Source organism: Oreochromis niloticus, linkage group LG22, assembly GCF_001858045.2.
Source record: "Oreochromis niloticus isolate F11D_XX linkage group LG22, O_niloticus_UMD_NMBU, whole genome shotgun sequence".
In the NCBI taxonomy this organism is placed as follows: Eukaryota; Metazoa; Chordata; class Actinopteri; order Cichliformes; family Cichlidae; genus Oreochromis; species Oreochromis niloticus.
Genome location: NC_031985.2, coordinates 11014511 through 11021867, shown reverse-complemented (window position 1 = coordinate 11021867; position 7357 = coordinate 11014511). Strand labels below are relative to the sequence as shown.

Here is a 7357-nt window from a genome sequence, read left to right as displayed (position 1 = left end):
TAAATACCCAAAAGTGTCACCAGCAATGTACCCCCACACCATCACACCATGCATGTAAAGACCATCCGTTCATCTTTTCTGCGCTGCACAAAGACTCGGTGGGTGGAACCAAAGATCTCAAATTCTTACTCAGACCAAAGCACAGATTCCACTGGTCTAATGTCCATTCCTTGTGTTTCTTGACCCATACAAATCTATTTTACTTGTTGCTTTTCCTTAGTCATGGTTTCTTAGCAGCCTTTGACCATAAAGGCCTGATTCACACCGTCTCTTCTAAATAGTTGAAGTAGAGATGTGTCTGCTACTGGAACACTGTGTGGCATTTATCTGGGCTCTAATCTGAGGTGTTGTTAACTTGTGATTTCTGAAGCTGGTGACTCGGACAAATTTGTCCTCAGCAGCAGAGATGACTCTTGGTCTTCTTTTCCTTTTATACATTTATATTTTTTTATCATTTTAAACATACTACAGAATTAATTTCAAGAGACTCAAAGCAGGTAAAAAAGTACCACGTTGTTTATTATAATTTCTCAAACTGCACATCTACAGCTCAAAGCAATATCCATTCATTTTCTGCAGTTGTTTTTTTCTTGTTATTTTATTACATTTTTTTAATTAAACAGTTTTTGGATGTAAGCTTGATAGTTTGAGGCGTTAGCTGTCAGGGTGAGCTGTGTGGTAAGACCCAAAACACAGGACTCAGAGATGGAATAATTAGGGCAGCTTCATTGGCTGTGGAAAAAAAACCCAAACAAAAAAAAAAACCCCAACAAAAAACCAAAAAACTATTTTTATTTATTTATTTAATTAATTTTTTTTAAGTGTCAGGTAATTTCAAATGGAATATTTCTATCAGCCCAACACACAAAATGTTTGTGCTAAAAGTCGAGTTGCTGTATTTCACAATGAGAAAATAAAGAGCCAACTTCACTCAGATATCAAGAAAGATAAGAAAGACAGGACAGGAGAGGAAGAAGAGAGGTTGGATTTAAAGGTAAGGATTGCTCAGCAGGGTTTGATAAAGTGCAGATTTAAAGCTTGTAAGTCCTCATGTGTTGAAATTAGATATTGGGTCTCTACATGTGACATTATGTTTTTTCAGATTATGAAACATGCTGCAAATCAGACTGAGGTAGACTAACTGTTATTTAAAGGTCTCATGAAAATCCTTCATCGGCTTCAATGAACATTAGAGGTGGAAGTAAGTTTAAGGCTTTTTACTTCGTCAATAGTTCAATGATTGACATCCTTTTCTTCCCGTAAAACTAAAAACAAACACAAAGTAAATGTTACAAGATGTCTTTTCCTTTAACTCACACTTCTAGGATATGAACTATACTGTTATATAGTATGCGTAATCAACAGCGACTCAGTACTGATCACAATACAACTTAGCGAGTTTAGCTTCCTCAAAGATAAACATAACGGATGAAATAACTAGTCTCTAAACAAATCTCTGTAATAGAAATGCACCAAATAAACGTGCAAACATGTTGTACATCAATACTTACAAGCAATAACTCTCCAAGGCAGAAATATTTAAAAGAGCATCTAAGGCGACAAACAGCATATTGTACAGGCTAACAAGCGACCAGCTTCCTGTTTCCTCTAACCACAGGAACACAAAAAACCCCACCAAAATATAAGTTTGTGAGTATTCCTACTATGACCAGCAGAGGGTGCTGAAGATAAAGAACCTATGCATGTCATAACAGTGACGGATTTAAAGTAACGAACAGTGTGCGAGTTGTACAGTGGCTATGGTTTCATTTTCAGAGTTAATCTCTACTGCGCTTGATGTAACCTAACATGAATTTTAGCTGTTGATGCTGAGATTTATTGACTGAATTTCATCTTACTACCAACTTTATACAGCCTAGAAAATAAGACAGCATAAACAGTGTAGTGTCAGTGTAGAGGATTGAAATCAGCCAGGACAACTCATGACGCATCTGCTTACAATTTGTCGAATTCTGTTGTGTACATCCACAAAGCAGCAGCTGATCACAGCCTGTACACCAAGGAAACCTACTGGAGCTCTCACTAGAAATTGTTATTTGTGATTCTTTTACCCACACCGAGCCATTACAACTAATTTTAGGGTTCCCCCACTTGCTGAGACTGTACACATTTTCCTGTTTAGAGGCAAAAACACCATCTACAATGTAGGCAATAGAAAATAAATATAGTGTTTATTTTCCTTCTTTTTCTTTAGATTTAAGCTGAGTATAATTAGAATAAATGAAGGTTAGACTAAAGTTTGCATTCCTTTCTACTGATATTATTTTATCATTATGTTAATATAGCACAAGGTTCAGTTAGTTTGGACAAAAATAGAAACGTCCTCCAAAGAGCTAATTTTTACTTTGAGTACATTTTAGAGCTTGTAATTTTCCTTGAGTAAAGAAATTGAATCATTACTTCAACTTTTACTGGAGTATTTAACAGCAGTATTTGTACTTTTACTTAAGTACAGAATGTCTATACTTTTGCCAACTTTGCTTTTGTTACACAAAAACAACAAAAACTTTATTTCTGGTTGCTGTATGTAGTCTTGTAGATTGTCTTCACGTTTTGAAAGTTTTTTCATTTGTCACAGTTCAAACAGTCAGCCATAGTTCTTGTGTATAGTATTTTTAGTCTTACTGTAAACATTCCCCTCCTCCTTTAAATTATGGTAAGTCAGATAGCTGTGGAAACCATAGATGCATTAACCAAACAGGAAATAACAACAAAGTTCACGGAAGAAACCACACGTTGAAGTGTTACACCCCCCCGTTTGCTTGTTTGTTTTGTCTTTTTTGAACTAAATATCAAATATATCAAATACACTGATATGTTAAAGGACTGAATGTGTACTATAGTTTTGTGTTAATTTATGTGCAGATAGTATTGTTTTATCTTTGCATACTTGTTTTAACCTATAAAAATCAGTTTTATTTTTCTGATTTGACTCTTTATCAGCACATGAAATGTTCTTACCCTCTGTGTAGCTCTGTGAACAGCTTTTCACGCCTTGGCATCAACATCCTGACCTCAGTTATTCCAGTGAACAGAAATGTGAACGGAAACAAGGGGCTCCTCCAGAATGGCTTCACCTATGACACATGAAAAACATTGTGAATCTTCATGTTTTAATGACAGACAGTACCTCAAACGGCCCAATGAACCGAGGGGCTAGTTTCTTTGATTCAATTCATAGAGGTACGTACTTGTGTTAGAGCCAGACTTTCTGGCCAACTTGATAGGTGTCAGCTGGAACACGCTGACGATTTGCTAGACTTTTATTCTGTTCAGCTGACCTGAATAGAGTGCTCCGTGTGGTTCTACAAAAACTGTGACAGTGGCGCATGTTATGCTGCATGAAAGATACTGCTAGTATCCCTTCAGTGATGGACAGTGCAGGGGTAGGTTCCCCTAGAAAAGCCTCAAATGGAGAGACTCCAGTGGCTGCAGATGTCATTAAATTGCGGGTGTACTCCACCCATGCCAACTGGGAAACCCACGTAGTCTGGTTTGACGAGGCCAGACACCAAAGAACCGCCTACAGCTCCTGGTTGGCCCTCTCTGCTTGGCTGTTGGTCTGCAGATGCAACCCAGAAGACAAATTAACTTGGCTCACTATTTCCGTACAGAATTCCTTCCAAACACACGAGATGTGAACTGGGACCCTGATCTGACATAATATCTTGAGGAATGCTGTGTAATCAAAAAACAAGGTCTCTTAACAATGTAGCAGTCTCGAGAATGGTGGGCAACTTGGGTAAGGCAACAAAGTGGGCAGCTTTAGAAAAACAATGATGGTTAGAATAGTGGTGTTACCTGATGGAGGTAAGCCAGTAACGAAATCCAAAGCTGTGAGACCTTGGCCTCTTGGGCATAGGAAGAGGTAGAAGAAGGCCAGCAGGACGGCATCTTTCACTAGAGATGGCCACCAAAATAGACGTTTCGAAAATAGATGTTTCCCGGGGGACAGACAAATCTGTCTGTGTGCGCCCAGTGCATGACTAAAAATACAAAGAAGCAGGGGTTGTTGGGTATTGTGGTGTGTTGCAAGGGCTGGTAAATAAAATGGCTCAAAACAACACTCTCTGGACTCGCCGTGTGTCTATCACACCACAGTGGTGCCGAAACCCAGGAGGCGGCACGGTGGGTCCTTACCGGAGCCAGGGAAGGGAGGAGCTGCCCCAGATGCTGGCTGAAATGGCGGCCACCCAGCGGAAGCAGGTGGTGGGGGAGCCGCCGGCAGAAAGAGCTGCGGGACCGGACTGGCAATGCAGCTCCAGGCTTGGTCGACACCGCTGCCGCTAACCACACCGGTGGAACCTGGTGGTGGGGAAGCAGTGGAGGAGCTGTGTGGAGCACCTTGGCAGCCGGAGGTGGTGGATGAAGCGCACGGGGGTCCGCGTCTGCCTGAGGAGGGGAATCAGCCGGGTGAAAGGCTGCTCCTGCTGGGAGTGGTGGAGGAGCCTCTCCAACCAGAGGCGGCGGACGAGGCGCGCAAGGGTCTACGCCAGCCGGAGAAAGAGGGGCAGCTGTGCGAAGGGCTGCTCTAGTTGGGAGCGGTGGAGGAGCCGTGTGGGAAGATGGAGGTCCCCGTGCCAGGGGAGCCTGCTCAATCTAGGTCTGAGATTGAGACGCGAGATGCTTTGGAGTGACGGATGCCGGCCCAGCCGCCCGTGAGCAGGGGCTCATGACCATGCCTGCAGGGTCGTGCTAGCTCGCCAGGTGGCCGTGCTGTGTGGACGTACCTGCACGGTATCCGCAGTCACGTCTGCTGTGTTAAAAAAACGGGGAAGCAGGGGTTGTTGGGTATTGTGGTGTGTTGCATGTCCGGCTGGCAGCTTGTGAGCTACAGTCGCAGTAAATAAAATGGCTCAAAACAACACTCGCTGGACCCGCTGTGTCTCTGTCACACCACATTGGGCTTCTCCTTTTCTGAAGCCTCATGATGTGGTGGGAACTGGTGTGAAAGAGCGTCTGGCTTTGTGTTCCAAGATCCGGGTCTGTAGGTGATAGTTAAGTTGAATTTGGTGAAATAGGGCCCACCTGACTTGATGGGCATTTGGGCGCTTGGCAGCTTGTGGGCAAGTCAGGTTCTTATGATCCATCCAGATGAGCATGGGGTGCTAATTTCCCACCAATGCCTCTACTCTTCTAGAGCCAACTTGACATGATCGCCCACGTCATAGTTTTGCTCTGACGAAGAGAGATGTTGAGAGATAAAAGCACATGGATGCAATTTACCTTTGGTGCATTCTGAGAGGACAGCCTCCACACCAGAATCAGAGGCGTCCACTTTCACCACAAACGGTTTGCTGAGGTCTTGCTGGACCAGGATGGTGGAGGAGAAAAGCTGCTTGAGTTGATCAAAAGTGTGTTGGGCGGAGGGTGACCACTGAAAAACAACTTTAGGTAAGGTGAGTTGAGTTAGGGGCCCAACGACCTTGCTGAAGTCCCTAATAAACCATTTATAAAAATGGGAAACCTGAGAAACCTTTGTTAATCTTTCAAAGTCTGGGGCTCAGGCCACTCCACCACGGCCCTAACCTTGGCCGGGGCTGCCCAGAGCTGCCCCTACTCCACAATGAAGCCCAGGAAAGAAACTGTTTGCATGTGGAAATCACACTTCTCACCTTTGACAAATAGGCAATTTTCCAGAAGGCGCTGTAAGACGAGACGGATGTGGTTCACATGGTCGGAGTGAGCCTTGGAAAAGACGAGAATGTCATCCAGATAGACAAAAACGAAATGGTTAAAGTCCCTCAGAACATCATTCACCAGAGCTTTGAAAACAGCAGGTGCATTGGTCAAACCAAATGGCACGACAAGATACTCGAAGTGACCTAGGTGAGTGTTGAAGGCAGTCTTCCATTCCTCACCTTTTAGGATTCTGACCAAGTGGTGGAGGTCCAGTTTAGTGAAAATGGTGGCTCTAACATCCCGATGTTGTTATTGTTTAGACAGTTGTAGGGCCATGTGAAGTTAGCTAAAATACTGTTCTTGTATATTTTTAATGTGTCTTATTTAATATTTATTAGGTAAATTTTCACAGTATTTGAACCTTGTGTTCAGTGGTGAGCCATCAATCTACAACTATCTGCCCTTTTCGGCAGATTCTGTCAGTTCTACTCAAATGTCACAAAGGAGTCAAAATGTTATTTCTCACAGGAACATTATCTGAAAAAGTTTTTTCAAACATTGTTGAACATTTGATTAAAATCCCAAAAGGCTGATTCTGTCCATCTGGATGTAGTTTTCATTGTAAGAATTTGATTAAAATGTTTTCTTGGAAAATAAAATGCCAGTGTTATGGGTATGTTTGCTAGGAGAGTGCTAGGTGACATTCAGGGAATGTTCTGTGACTGTTTGCTGAATGTTCAATCCAACCCCTACCTGCAAAAAAAGTAGTGGCATAGCTTGTTCGTCTATTAATCTCTCTTAGTAGTACACCCATATGTGCTCCAGCCTAACACAACAAAAAGGAGGACAGCACCACCTTGTGGCACTATTCTGCAACTGTAATTCACAAGCAGGCACTACGTCTTCTGTGATGTTATGTCAAAAACTGCATGTTCAACTGTTTAATACCACTTTTTAGGGCAGAATGAGATGGTGGGTCACTGTGGTGTTCAGTCTGGCCTCAGTCCAACACGAGAGAGAGAAGAAAGCACATTTTTTAAAATATCAAGGGTCTCAAACTCCAGTTCTTGAGGGCCGGTGTCCTGCAACTTTTCCCTGTTGACACTCCCAGCAGGACATCAGGACTTCATTCTTTGTGATTATATTATTTGATGATTGTTGATTCATGGTTTTGGTTCTCTTGTTTTCTGTGTGTGTTATATTCTTGGTACCTTGGATTTAGGTTTCTGTTACTTTGCCTTCCCCACGTCCCATGTCTAGTTACTCTTGTCTCCATGTTCCTTCTGCCTCCCCAGTCACTCGTGTCTTTTGTCACTCCTGTCACTGTGCCACTGTGTTCTCTTTGTTCAGTGTCAAGTCTGCGTCTCTGTGTTATACTTCCTGTTTTACTTTGATGGTCCCTTGTCTCATGTCAGTGTTGGTAGTTTTGCTTCCCCTTGGTGTTGTCATGTTTGATTACTCCCAGCTGTCCTCTCCTCCTGTGTCTCATTCCCTTGTTATCCGTCAGTGTATTTAAGCCCTGTGTTTTCCTTGCTCTTTGTCGTGTTGTACCCTCATTTTGCTGTGTGTTTTTCCGCTGTGTTTCTTAGTTTCTGGTTCTTGAGTCCAGTTTTGTTCCTAGTTTCATTTTCAGATTTTGGTTTGTTTTTGTGAAGTGTATTTTGTAAAAGGTTTGTTCAGCATTAAAGCTGCTGTTTTTAGTTTTCATTCTGTG

At 42.6% G+C, this 7357-nt stretch overlaps 1 long non-coding RNA gene across 1 annotated transcript in view; it reads left to right on the top strand.

The window, feature by feature from the left end:
- LOC112843496 (uncharacterized) overlaps positions 1–7357 on the top strand; it is a 46103-nt gene that overhangs the window by 27774 nt on the left and 10972 nt on the right. The window lies entirely within an intron of this gene.